Source organism: Oryzias latipes, chromosome 13 (genome assembly GCF_053564925.1).
Source record: "Oryzias latipes strain Hd-rR chromosome 13, Olatipes_Hd-rR_3.1".
NCBI classification, from domain to species: domain Eukaryota; kingdom Metazoa; phylum Chordata; class Actinopteri; order Beloniformes; family Adrianichthyidae; genus Oryzias; species Oryzias latipes.
This window is the reverse complement of record NC_136249.1, coordinates 30,945,971-30,960,459: the sequence shown is the minus strand read 5'-3', so window position 1 is coordinate 30,960,459 and position 14,489 is coordinate 30,945,971.

Sequence of the window (14,489 nt, the reverse complement as noted above, 5' to 3'; positions counted from 1 at the left end):
AGAGTGAACACGTCAATGCAAGGGTGGGGTCATCTAAGATAGCACAAGGGTTAAAGTGATAAAAACTTGTGAAAAAAGATTTTTCTCAAGGATGAAATGGTTTAGATGAAAATGGTTAAATATTGACAAAAGTAGTCCTTACACATTCAAATTTTCTTTACTTTTTATGACTATTCTAATTATTTTAAGTGGAAAAAATGCCCTCTGTCACTTAAAAGTTGGTGTTAAAACAGATTCGAATAACTGCATTTAATTGTGGTGACTAGTTGTAATAAAGTGTTTTTAAAAGCTGTACTTTACTAAATAATTTAAGGAAATGCAGATTTTTATTGATATGGAGAGCCAAATTGACAGAGTGAGTAACATTAGGTTTGTTATTGTCTGCCAATGATATTACAAATGCAAAACATGACGGTTTTCAGAATAAAATCCAGACAGTAAATACCTGCGTGGAATATGTAACCTCTTCAGGTGGTACATTTACAAAATCCTAAAAAGTTTGAGTTTTCAGTGGTTCTCTTTAGAGATAACAAGGAAATGGCCTCAAATGGCCACAAAAAACACTTTTTTTCTTTTGCAAACATGCAAGGATGCCAAATTCTCCTCCTCGTGCCGTGGAATGCTGCATTATGAAAGGGCTGCATTTGAAATCTACCAAGTTCTGGCACAACATGAGTCAAAAGCAATCATGACTAACAGATATTTAGAGTCTCATTTACTTGGCATCTGTGTTTGAAAAAGAGGTGTTCAGTTTTCACCAGAGTTTCCGCTTAACAGCAGCAGCTGTTGTGGAGCAGAAGCTGGAAGTGACATTATCCAACATCTCCTGTTGAATCAATAAAATATTTCTGCCTACACGAAGCTGATTTCCTCACTCTGTGATGTCTGCGTGCTCCAAAAGCCACCACAACATTTGTGGGGATCAAGTTTCTTTTTCAAAAGGGAAAGTTGGCCCATATATACATGTTTTTTTTCTTTTTTTTTCTTTATGAGAAAATAAGAAATTACCAAAAAGCATACCTAATAATAAAAAAACATGTAATTTGATACAAATGTTCATCTCTAATTATAAATGCCAGAAACAAAATTTAATTGAGCAAAACAAAATTTTATGCCTTCTTTGGCAAAACTTTTTTCTTCTTTAACTCTGATTTACCAATCATCTTATAATCTATTTTCAGTGTTCCCATGGGATATTTTAGTTATGATTCTGCTTTTTTAATAGTAAATATAAAAAACTGTCATTTTCTAGGACATAGTTTTTGCACAGCAGCAGGATTTCATAAGAAATATACATTTGATTTGTGGGCAGCTCTGTTGGCGCCGAGCAAGCCCGCCCCCACTACCAATATAATATATACCGCCCCACTAAGTGCTCTCCCACTAGTTTAAAACCCCTTCACACCCACAACCTTACCAGTGCAACAAAAACTGGTGAGCATTATTGGAGCTATGAACTCCAAGGAAAACGAAGACGTAAATGGATCTGTTCGTCTACAAATGGATGCATCAGAATGAAGGGGGGAAAGCCCGCTCAGCCTATTTTTTTTACATCACAAATAAGCTATTTTTCAAACAGCATTTAGCTCCTGATTCCCAGCAATTTGAATAAAGAAATTCTAAGAGGTGCAATTTGAAGCCAAATTTTCTTTATCTATGCCCTCCATCAAGAACAAAATGCTGTTAAAAACCAAGAACATGGTTTTTGTTGGAGTGGATCTTAAGATGCAGCCAGAACAGATCATGTGATTCACTCCTGCAAAGCCTACTTTTATTATTTTAAAGCGTCTCTGACACAAAAATTACATCACATCCACTTACCACCCTGGTTTTTTAGGCTTATCCTTCTCTAAATAAGAGCCATCACTAGTAACCATGGCAACTGCAAGACATTTTTTTCCCTTTTTGTTCAAAGAGACTTGAAATATTGGCCAAAATTGTCAAAACACTCAGACACATGAAACACACAATCTGTCAATACATGGCTCCTCCATTGGCTTCTGCAGTGGTTTATAAGAATCCATTATTACAGCGTGTGGAGTGTGTAAACACACACCATAGCTGTTCAATTAGCAGTCGCATTTTCAGCCTAACGTTCTCCATAGAGCAGCATTTTTTCCTGCCTTGTAATTTAATTATAAATACTGAATTACATTTTTGTCGTTTTATATTACGTACAAGTTAAGTAAACCATAATAGGGATGGGATTCTCCACACTTTAAAGCAACAGTTAAAACTCTATTTGATAATCATTTCATTCAATGGATTCTAAGTGTCATACGTGTGTACTGTATGTATAAGTGTAAGTATGTCTGTGGTTAGGAGCAATTATAATCTCTACAAGATAGTACAGCCTTTTATTTGTTCTAATTAATTTATTAATCAATAACTTAAATAGATTTGATAAATATGCATTTCTATTGTCCTTTCCCACTAAATTCGTTTAAAAAAATTAAATCAATCAACCAATAAATAGTATTTTTTTCAATAGACTGATTTAGAACAATAAAGATGCACAATGCAAATATTTTAAAATTAGATATTCAAATAATGTTTTGCATTATAATACACTTAAAAGCTCTAAAAGTTGATTTTGCATGACATAGGCCCTTTAATTTGTTTCTAAGAACTGTTTAAAGCCGTCACGACACTTTCAGAGACAGAATGATTTGTGTGTTCAAAGAAACAACTGATTCAATTCCTCATGTCTAAAGTAGATAAGTGTCTGTTTTATAGCATTTAAAGTTATTTATAGAGAAAGTCTTAGTAAATCTAAGTCTTGCTCTAGACGTTCTTTTAGCTGGAACCAGCTGAGCCGTTCTCCTCTTACCTCTGGCATTAACAATTAACTGGAATTTCTTTTTCCAGACCATTCTCTGTAAACCCAGAGATGGTTGTGGGTGAAAATCCCAGTAGATCAGCAGTTTCTGAAACCCTCTGACCAGCCTGTCTGGCACCAACAACCATGCCACGTTCAAAGGCACTTAAATTAGCCTTCTTCACCATTCTGGTGCTCGGTTTGAACTGCAGCCGATCGTCTTGACTTTTAAAAAATTGGTACATGTTTCACCACACACATTCGTGTGAGGTAACTTGGCAAAACTCTATGAGGTTCCATTTGTGCCAAAAATCTGTTTTTGTGTCCACTGTCTATGTCTTTGGTCGTCTCACTTTGTCGTCAGGACTTAGCAACCGTTGCTACTGTCGATAGCTACTGTCGATAGCTACTGTCGATAGCTACTGTCGATAGCTACTGTCGTTAGCTACTGTCGTTAGCTAGGGTGTTTGCTACTGTCGTTAGCTACGACGTTTCCCCGTGTTTTGTCGTTAGATGTTCTCGTTTTTCAAATTTTGCCAAAGTCGTCAGAAAAGTCCTTTGTAAGGCCGGTAAATTTTTTCCTGTACTACCACGGAACGAAAAAGAAATGTTTATCAAAGCAGACGTCAGGGTTAACCATGACAACACGTTTTTAAGATGAACTTTATTTTGATATTCCCTCAAACGCGTATTGCCAGAAAGGGGGGGGGGGGGGGGGGGCATGCATACAACGCTTGAAACGAAAACAAAGTGGCGCATTACCGCCACCACCTGATCTGGAGGCGAACTACTTCTATTTAACGCGGAGAATGACACATAATAAATATGAACATTTTACGAAGACTATTTATGAATGTGCTGTGTTCTGATCATGAAAAACGTGGTTGATTTATTAATAATAAAATTACAAACACATTGGTGTTGATTTAATGTATTTGTTCAGAAATAAACCCTCAAGTCATTAGTCCATGGCAATATTTATTTTTTTTGCCGCTGAACGATTTACGGGGGCCTTGCAAGGAGGCCTTTAAAATATCTTTGATGAGTTACCTTCTCAAATTTTAGTGGGTCGAGTCACTAATTATGAATATAACAGTCGAAAACTGACTGGTTTTTGAGCTTTTCTTTTTAATCTATTTATGTGACCATGAGATGGCGCACTCGGGACCACATAAGGCTCTTATTAGTCCGTCTGATCCTCGTTTATCCATCAGATTTGTAACAACATATTTTATAAAGATCAGTCATTTTTCAAAATAATTTGAAATAATAGTTTCATCACAAGATTAAATTAAAGCCATACTCTAAATAACTTTAAACGGGAACGTGAAACCGTTGTACGCTGTACCCCCCCCCCCCCCTTTCTGGCAGTGCGCGTTTGCAGGATTGTCAATAAAGGTTTTTTTTTTTTTTAAAGTGTTTTGTTCCGTGATAATACGGGAAACAATTTATCGACCGTACAAAAGACTTCTCTGACGACCTTTGCAAAATTTGAAATACAGCAAGATCTAAGGACACGACATGGTGAAAGAACGTAGCAAACGACACTAGCAACGGTTGCTAAGGATCTTCCTGACGACACGTGAAACGACGTAGCAGACGACACTAGCAACGGTTGCTAAGGATCTTCCTGACGACATGGCGAGACGACGTAGCAAACGACACTAGCAACGGTTGCTAAGGATCTTCCTGACGCCGTAGTTAGACGACATGGGATAAGGACAATGACAAAGATAAAGTTTAAGGATAAAGCAAGCATATACATCACAAAGTTAATACAAAGTAATAATCAAAGAATCATGGGCATGCAGAAGATATTGCTTAGTAATACATAGACATGAACCAATGTAAAATGAACTCGTTCAATAGACATAGACAATGAGCCCAAAGCATAGACAGTGGACGCAAAAACACGATCAGTGGACATAGACAATGGACCAAAGACATAACAGTAGACGCAAAAACACATTTTGATATTTTTGGCACAAATGGAACCTCATAAAACTCATGCAGGATCCAGTGTGGTTAGTTTTGTGTTTGACCAGATTTTAACAAACAGTAATGTTATGTTGAGTTCTCCTGCCTCCCCAAATTTGATTCCTTCAAAGTTGAGCAAATTCATAAATAATTGTAGATTAAGCTACAGTATGATGTTGGTCTACAGATTACAATTTACAGATATTCAGAGGCATCCGCATTTTATTCAGTCAAACGTCTTTGACTGGTATCCCTTTTCTTCTTCGTTTTCATTTTCTCAAAAGTATTATTTTTTAGAAATTATCAAAAATATGAAACCTATTTTGACCCAAAAATGCTACCACCTACTAGCAGCATCATGAAGGTAATTGCAGATAAACAGCCAGAAGGGAAAAATAAACATCGGAATCCCCGATTTTTGAGGCAATGTTCCTTTAAGCAAACACAAAAGAGTCCTAGAAAACAAATAAATGAGCTTTTTGGGTCTGGATTTTCTTTTGCAAAAAGATGAACATTTTCTTCTTGCCTTTATAAAACCAATGTTTGGCCAGGCAAAATAATCAGACTTTTTTGTTAAAAGGCCTTATGGTGTCAGGGCTGTTTTTGTAGAAATTGTTCATAAATGAAACCAACTATTGACTATAGATACAGAAAAAATAAATTCATAAAATCTGTTTGTCTATCTAAGTGGTTCCAATCTTTTGCAGACCATGGACCTTCCACTGTAATGCTAAAGTGGACATCCGATATTTTTTCAGCCTCCAGTTTGTTTTGACGTTTGAGGATAAAGTTTATCTTCATCCTCTGTAAAATACCGGTAACTGCCTTTCCTTCTAATGCATTCAACACACATCATTAGATTCTCAATTCTAGGAAATCTCTGTTTGTTTGAAATGAACCCAAACTTATGCTCTAAATCTATTATTCTGAATAATTCCAGCTCTGTCATTACAGCTCGGCTTTCTTTTCCATGTGTTTGACAGGAGTCTGCATTTTTAACATCAATTATGTAAATAATTTAGTAATCGTTAGGCAATTAGATCCAACATCTTCAACAGAGGAGCAACCTTTTGTCTTTGGTGTTTAGAGAAGTAAAGAGACACCAGCTAACAAAAGATATCTGCTTTAAGTTAGAAGCAGAAAAACATAAAGTTGATGACTGCAATAACTAACGAGCAGAAACAGATGAATGGGGAAAAGGTGCTCACTACCTCATCAGTCTACCCCCCAGAGGTCCGTGGAAGCTCTCTTACAGGGCCGTCTTCTATTGCTCCGATTCTGAACACGATCAACAAGTTCAGATGATAGATTTTCTGTCAGACAGTCATAGCTGGATGATTAGTTTCCAATTCTTCAACTTTGCTTTCATGAATCAGAAGTTAAGAGATTTTTTTTTTTAATGCTAGAAAATCACAATCTAAAATGATAGAAACACAAACACTTCAACACACCGCCACGGGTGCGACAGTGACCTGCCCAGGGGGCATGCCGCCATCGCCCAACAATAGGTGGGATTGGCTCCGGCAACCCCGCGGCCCCAATGGGTTAACAAAATGGATGGAGGTTCAAGACAAAAACACTTGCACTGGATTTGGATTCTACCTGCTGATGGATTCACTGAAAATGTCACGTGCCCAAAGCCAAGACCCTGATTGGTATGCAGCGCAGTGACTTAGCCACAATTCAGATATTTGAACTCTGGCAGTGCCACCCGAATCACGCTGCTCAAATCGTGCTGCTGCCAGACGTTCATGCCAGGCCCGCCGTTTAAATGCCACCACAGGACCTCAGATTGCGTCTGTGCCATTGACTTAACATTATAACTGGCTGCCTCTGCTGTGGAAATCGCATTCGGTGAGAAAGCAGCTTAATAAGTGATGGAAGGAAAGATCTGGGACAGGGCTACTTCCTGCAATGACGTGTTTCACTCTCCTCAGTGCATCCATGGTCTCATGCAGAGGATGATGATGATGAAGAGGATTGTCCATGATGGATTTCAGTTTCCGTAACATCCTCCTCTCACCCACCACAGTCACAGACTCTATGGGACATCCCAGAAAGAGGCCAGATCTCCGCACCAAATTATTGATCCTCATCTTTTCCCTGTCCGCGCTTTCGCCCCCCCTCCCACTAGCTCACTCTGTAGAAGAGGGCAAATGCAGCAACGCCCTCATAAAAAACTCTAAGAGTCCTGCAAATTCTCACAGAACCCAGCTTCCTAAGATTCTCCTTCAATCTCCAATTGCTTCTCCGGTGGCATTTTGTTGTTGCTAAGCGACAATATCTAACCTGCACCTGCAGACACTTTAGACCCTGAAGGGGTGGGAAAAAAGTCCAAAAAGGACCTAACTGCACCCTTTATATGTAAAAGAAGTCCATGCCTGTCAAAGACAAGCCTATAGTTACAGAGTAACAAAACAAAAACAAGTAAGCTAAGATGGACATGTAACGGTTTCGGTTTCTTTGTGTTTTGTTTCCTTGGTTTCCTGTTTTATTTTGTAGTATTTCTTGTTTTGTTGTTGTTTCGAGTTTTACCTTGCCCCATCAGTCCTGAGTGTTTCCACCTGTGTCTTGTTGCCTTGTATGTATTTAAGTCCTGTCTTTCCCTTCCTCCTGTGCCGGTCCATATTGTATTCTGGTCTTCCCCTGTTTCGAGCGTTTCTAGTGTTTCGAGTTTTGCCTGCCTGTTGCAGTGGTTTTGTTTTTGTAGTTTCGAGTTTATGTTATTAAACCCTATTCCCTGCATCCTCCTTCCTCCTCTCCTCTCTGCGCCTGGGTACGTCCCCTATTCCCCCCGTGACATTATGGACCAGCCAAACCTGTACCCAGCAGAGAGGACCTGGTTTTGGTGGACCCCTGAGTGTTCCCAGATGCCCTCAGACTTCAGGGGGAGTCGCCTAGCCTCAAGAGGGGGTCGTCGTCGTCGTCGCTGCCGCCCTCACCGCCCTCACCGTAAGCCCTCCCCTGACTCCTGGATGGAGTGGGACATTCTCCAGCCACAGGCCTTCCTGGACCCTCTGGACCAGGACCTGTGGCTGTGGGAGGACCTTTATCTGGAGGAGGAGGGGGTTGAGGCCCAGTGGGCCTTGAACTGCCCCCAGCTCCCTGCCTCCAACTTTGACGGGAGTCATCTGGCAGTGAGGGGGGGACGCCGCCGACGTCGTCATCGCTGTCGCCCTTCTCGACGTCCCGCCCTGGTTTCGGAGGTGAACCTTGAGGCACCCCGTCCGATTCCAGCTCCGAGGAGGGTGTCCGACCCACCACGACCCGTTCCGGCTCCGAGGAGGTTGCTGGACGCGACCCCGCCCGTTCCTGCTCCTAGGAGGGTCCCGGACGCTCCACGACCTGTTCCTGCTCCAAGGAGGTTGCTGGACGCGACCCCGCCCGTTCCTGCTCCTAGGAAGGTCCCGGACGCTCCACGACCTGTTCCTGCTCCAAGGAGGTTGCTGGACAAAACCCCGCCCGTTCCTGCTCCTAGGAGGGTCCCGGACGCTCCACGACCTGTTCCTGCTCCAAGGAGGTTGCTGGACGCGACCCCGCCCGTTCCTGCTCCTAGGAGGGTCCCGGACGCTCCACGACCTGTTCCTGCTCCAAGGAGGTTGCTGGACAAAACCCCGCCCGTTCCTGCTCCTAGGAGGGTCCCGGACGCTCCACGACCTGTTCCTGCTCCAAGGAGGTTGCTGGACGCGACCCCGCCCGTTCCTGCTCCTAGGAGGGTCCCGGACGCTCCACGACCTGTTCCTGCTCCAAGGAGGTTGCTGGACAAAACCCCGCCCGTTCCTGCTCCTAGGAGGGTCCCGGACGCTCCACGACCTGTTCCTGCTCCAAGGAGGTTGCTGGACGCGACCCCGCCCGTTCCTGCTCCTAGGAGGGTCCCGGACGCTCCACGACCTGTTCCTGCTCCAAGGAGGTTGCTGGACAAAACCCCGCCCGTTCCTGCTCCTAGGAGGGTCCCGGACGCTCCACGACCTGTTCCTGCTCCAAGGAGGTTGCTGGACGCGACCCCGCCCGTTCCTGCTCCTAGGAGGGTCCCGGACGCTCCACGACCTGTTCCTGCTCCAAGGAGGTTGCTGGACAAAACCCCGCCCGTTCCTGCTCCTAGGAGGGTCCCGGACGCTCCACGACCCGTTCCAGCTCCGAGGAGGTTGCCGGACGCAACCCCTCCCGTTCCTGCCGCGGACCCCGAACCCGAGCCGCCTGCCGCGGACCCCGAGCCCCAGCCGCCTGCCGCGGACCCCGAGCCGCCAGCCGTTTGCTGGTTAGACTGTCGATGCCGGACGGCGCTGCCTCCCGGCCGCCCTCCGATTCCGCCTTGCCGGACAGAGCGGTCTCCGGGCCGTCCTCCGGATCCGCCTTGCCGGACTGCGCGGTCTCCGGGCCGTCCTCCTGACCCGCCGCGCCGGACTGCGCGGTCTCCCGGCCGCCCTCCGGACTATGTTGGCCTTTCAGGCCCGCCCCTCCTGGACTGTAGGAAGGAACCTCGGTGCGGTTCCTTGAGGGGGGGGTAATGTAACGGTTTCGGTTTCTTTGTGTTTTGTTTCCTTGGTTTCCTGTTTTATTTTGTAGCATTTCCTGTTTTGTTGTTGTTTCGAGTTTTACCTTGCCCCATCAGTCCTGAGTGTTTCCACCTGTGTCTTGTTGCCTTGTATGTATTCAAGTCCTGTCTTTCCCTTCCTCCTGTGCTGGTCCATATTGTATTCTGGTCTTCCCCTGTTTCGAGCGTTTCTAGTGTTTCGAGTTTTGCCTGCCTGTTGCAGTGGTTTTGTTTTTGTAGTTTCGAGTTTGTTATTAAACCCTATTCCCTGCATCCTCCTTCCTCCTCTCCTCTCTGCGCCTGGGTACGTCCCCTATTCCCCGCGTGACAGGACATATGGTAACTGGCAGCCTATCGTGGTGCCAGTTGAAAAGAAAGTGTATATACATTGATAGTGTACTACTATAAAGTGTAAAGCTGCTTCTCTCAGCTTTAGAATGCATTGGATTTACCTAAACGGTCAAGAATTACGAAGGGTTGTAAAGGCCCAAGAGTTAAAAGACTAAACCAGGACAGCCTTGTATCTCAGATGGCATGTGAAGCTAAAAGAAATCCTGGGGAACAGCAGCTCAAGAATAAAACAATAACTTTCTTTATCTTTGCACTCTTTTTTCTGTCTCCTTTTTTTTTTATTAAACACAAGTTTGCAGTCTGGGAGCTAAAATCCAGAAGTATGTCAAAGTAGTGTTTTCATGGTTGTTCGTTCAACTTGCAAAATTGTTAAACTCTTTAATTAGATGAAATATGTGAAGGTTTTTGCAGCACGTTCTCTGTTCAAAAGCTCAAAGTTGTGGGTCCAAGTTTGAAGGAAAAGCTGGTGGCAGAGAACTTTCTGATGCAATGATTGCTCGTGAATTCATGAATGCTAAGGAAATACCTGTCACTTTGAACACCTCCACCCCCCCCCCCCCCAACATTACTGTTGCCATGCAGAAAATAGACTCACAATGGAAAATCCCATTAAATCTAAACAGAACATTTTTTTCCTATATTGCCTGAGAAGAGCAACACGTCTTGTTTGTTTCGGGTTCGAACTTCATCTTCATCGGCTGTCAAGAAGCTGCTGTCACTCCTCTCATTGACTCCTCTGTGGAGAAAGCAAACCTCAGTGACCACCGAGCCGGAGCCTCCTCCCCGACGTCAAGCTCCACTTGTGCAGTTTCGAGAGCGGAGCCTGTGAGATCTGTAATGGGAGAGGTGCTTTGTCCCGCACCTGGAATTTAATCCGAAATCAGAGGTCAACAGCGCGGTCAAGCATCGGGTTAAACTGTAGGTTAACTCTGGTTGTGGATCACATTCCTTTTTGTCAGTTTGTGTGTGTGGGGGCTCTTTGAATGATTGAAAAGCATCTGCAGTGTAGCTAAATTAGAGAGAAATGACACTGATATGAACCAGTATTAAGAAACTAAAGAGAGTTTATAGGAAGAATTGCTCCATGAAAGGATTTTTGTATTTGTAATTATCTGCAGACAGATAATAGTAGTTTTATTAATTCTAATGATACAGGCCTGGCTTTCATGAGCGCGTGTAACTGGGCCTCAGATAAGTTAATTGAAACACAGTTCTGTGACAGAAGCTTTTCCCTCCCATTTTGTCAATTATGGCAAAGCAGCTTCACGTTCAGAGACGTTATTATTTCTGTCGTTGGCTCTGCTCGGCTTTCTGATTGAAAAAAAAAACATAATTGAGGGTAAAACCATTGGCTGTATATGAGAACTGGACTAAGTGAGTGTGATCTTATCCAAGCCGTTAGGCACCACCAACTTTTGAGGCATCTGATTGGTCAGTTTATAACTTGAATAACTTGCTCTACAGAAAAAAGTATCATGAAAAAAAAACCCATTGAATTAGCAGGACCGTGTTAAAGACCCACTCTGATGAAAATGGTCATTTTAACAAGTTATGTGGCATGTTATTTTGACGGAGCACATATAAAGAAATAAGACTAAAAGTTGTATTTGTTTAGTCAAATCATTGCGAATCATGAGCAGACAAAAAAACATTCAAATGAACTACTGCTGCTCTGCAGAAACTAGTATGTCAGAATCCAAATTCCTTGCATATCCCTTTGGCTCCTCCCATTGCTCCAGTTCTAGGGGCATTAGAAGCTGTAGCCGTGTCCAAACATGTTTTTTAAGCGAGACCCTCCGCCAGTAGGGTGATCACGATCAACACGCCATGAGGAGAAGAAACACATTTCTTCATGTGGGTGTGCTCACAGAAGTTTAAATTGTAAGTAATGACGTTTTGTATGACTTTAAAGTTATAAAACCGATGATGTTATGTATTTTCCAATCACTGGCAGCTACACGCTAACGTGGATGACCGCTGACTCTTGATCAAGCGGTAGAAGTGTTTTTCCACAACTCAGCTAAAATGGATAAATGTAGGGACAGGAAGAAGCCGTAGGGGTAGGGAATGAATTCAGACTTGGCCTTTGTTCAAAAAAATTACATTTTTTTTTTATTTTTTATAATGCGGGCTAAAAGCGGCATAATCGTAATTAAACCACTGGGAACAATTTCAAAAAAGATTTAAAAAAATGATCGGAGTGGGACTTTGAAAGAAAAAAAAAGGTGGTGGAGCCAAAATTGCAATTCTGACAAAGTGAGTAATAACTGTTGACCTCTCAATTAAAGTCTATGGAATTTTGTCTTATTGGAATCAGAGGGTACTTCCTGTGAATGCAAGCGGGGAGGGGGTCACTCAGTCTAGCTCTTATATACAGTCAATGGTTGAAACTAACACTTTTGCAAATCTCTCTCATCCCATATAGTCTGAAGCAATAGTCTTCTATGCAAACCTACATTATGAATTCTAATGGATGACATCTACTGATCGGGTGACATCAAAGTTTTGGCAGACTGCTGTTCTCATTAGTTAACAAGATGCCAAAGAGAAACCCAGGCTTCATTTTCACTCGGCTTTAATAAGCACCTTATTTTTTATTTTTATTTATCTTTTTTTTGCCAATTTCCAATGAATGCTTTTTCATGTCACCTTCAAATGGAGGCATCAGAGTTTAACTGTGATGAAAGCGTTTTGTGCCGTCGGCGGCGGGAGCCAGCGCTCCTGCGGAGTTTGCGCGGGGTGGCTCAGATTGGGCTTTAGACTCCTCTGGAAAAAGAGATGAGCCGCACAAGAACAGACGGATTTAAAGCGACCGTTTCATTTGATCTGGGTGCTGCCTTCGCTCCTCTCCGCTCTAAATGTCAGAAGTTGATCCAGCAACGTGGACAAAATTGCATGAAAAAGAAAAAACCCTGATACCCCTCCCCCACCCCCACCCCCAGAACTGGACCTTTCTTTTTTTTTTTTTTTTAAACTCCACACATTACATTTGCATAAACCATAGAGGAAAATGACAAATATTTGGGCAAAATTGCCTGTTTTCTGTCTCTGTGCAGCATTTTAATCATAAATACTGGATCAGCCATTGCAAGAAGAAAAAAGGTTGGCAGTCCAAACACAGTGTGACTGTCAAGAGGGGAAATATGCAGCCATGTGATAAAGAAACCAGAAAAAACACAGAAAACGGCATAATGTAAGTCGCTTCAGGTGGAAATTGATTATGGAGGTCATTAAATACCTTTATTCTTCAAAAATAATAACTGTTGGTTGCCCGCTCACACACGCTTCAATCCTCTGAAGAGTACTGCATGAAAACGACTTCAGTGCGATGGCGTGCAGCACTTTTCCCATCACCTTATCTCTCCCCGTGTTTTGTTTATCTGCCTCCTTGCCATTGCTCTCCATTTGTCAGCTGGTCTGGCATTCCTGTTAAAACGTCGCCGTAGCTTGTGTCTTGGACGGTGATGGACACAGGTGGCCGGAGAAGGTGTCCGCACAGACAGACCTGAGAGCGGTCCCGAGGCTCTGGCAGAGGCCTTGAAGGCTTATCATCGCGGCACAGAAGTGCTCTTTCATGCTTTTGATCTCACATAAATTAGTTTCTCTGGCTTTTCCGTTAAAGCAATTTTCCTCCCCGCGCCTGTCACAGAAAATCCTGGTGACGATGGGTAAACGATCAGAAACTTATGGGACATTCATTTCCTGCCACCTCCATGCCTGCAGCTACGCCTCTAAATGAAAGACCTAAGAGGCACCACTTAATGACGGTCCAGCAAAAATACCTTCAATTACAGTCCTGAGCATCTGAACTGAAGAGCCACAGCTGATCCTCATTTGTACTGACTGAAACTATTAGAGTTAAGGTGAAACACGGAAATAACTCCTATATTCTGTGAACTTCGTTGACCCAAAATGTAATTTTAGAAAATTATTCTCTCCTTCTGACCACTGGGGATTTTATACGAACATCATTTTGTCCCAAACATTTTTAAAACCAGATTTTTCGGTTTAAAAGGATCAACTAATGTATTCTGTAAATGTTTCTTTTACCAGCCTACATTTAACACCTCACTCCGTTAATCTTTTGATCTAATGTAAAAGCATTCCCATTTGAATTTATCAAATAAAAAATAAACAAATCAATCTTTATTCATGTAGCACTTTTCATATAAAACACAACACAAAGTGTTTTATACCAGAACAAACACATAAAATAAGCCAACAATATAAAAATTAAAATAATCTCTCCATGAGAGAAGATTCGAACCACTTGAGAAGAGTACCTGAAAGGCCAAGACCTCTGGTCGACCTATGATCGGAACATTGCAAGTTCGGTTGCTTATCTTAAAAATAATAATGTTCTCATTAAATTTCAGTAAACATGAATTACATGTCATGTGACAGATATGTGAAGCCCACTGATAATCTTAAGAAAACACGATCAAAATTCAGTAACCATCGTTGCTTATCAAGTAAAGAAAATCGATTGCTTATTTATTGTCATCAGAAAAAACACTTTTACATCATTTTATTATATGAAAAAAAGACTATAAACATTGTGTAACAAATGTAAAATAAAATGTAACAAAAAAACATAGACGTTAACATACTAATTGATATATGTATAAATACAAAACATCTTAAAAAAAAATATTGTATGGGTTTTTTCCTCCCAAGCTTCTACCATTTAGTGAAAAAAACACTTTTGAACCCGTTTTATTTTTTATGTTTCCATCTTCTTTGCATTGTCAGAATTTTTGTTTTCAGCCTAAAAATGTACAACAATGACCCTTGCATGGTGTCCTGATG